This window comes from Sesamum indicum, linkage group LG11 (assembly GCF_000512975.1).
Source record: "Sesamum indicum cultivar Zhongzhi No. 13 linkage group LG11, S_indicum_v1.0, whole genome shotgun sequence".
NCBI classification, from domain to species: Eukaryota; Viridiplantae; Streptophyta; class Magnoliopsida; order Lamiales; family Pedaliaceae; genus Sesamum; species Sesamum indicum.
The window spans coordinates 13,835,385-13,835,607 of record NC_026155.1 but is presented as its reverse complement, the minus strand read 5'-3'; positions in this window follow the sequence as shown (position 1 = coordinate 13,835,607).

Genomic DNA, 223 nt, shown 5'->3' with positions numbered 1-223 from the left:
TTAACTACGATAAAACTACTTACCATAGTTTTCAGTTATAACTACTGTTTTGGCATCGCTTAAAAGAAATGTCAATTACGAACTGTTGTATAGTCGTACTTAATAACAATTCGCTGTGACTTTCCACAATTCTATTTTTCTAAAATGTTTTGGTGTGTGTGTGTTTTAAACGCAATAAAAGCTTAAGTGGTTATTTAAAAAAAAAAAAAGTATTGATTGATTT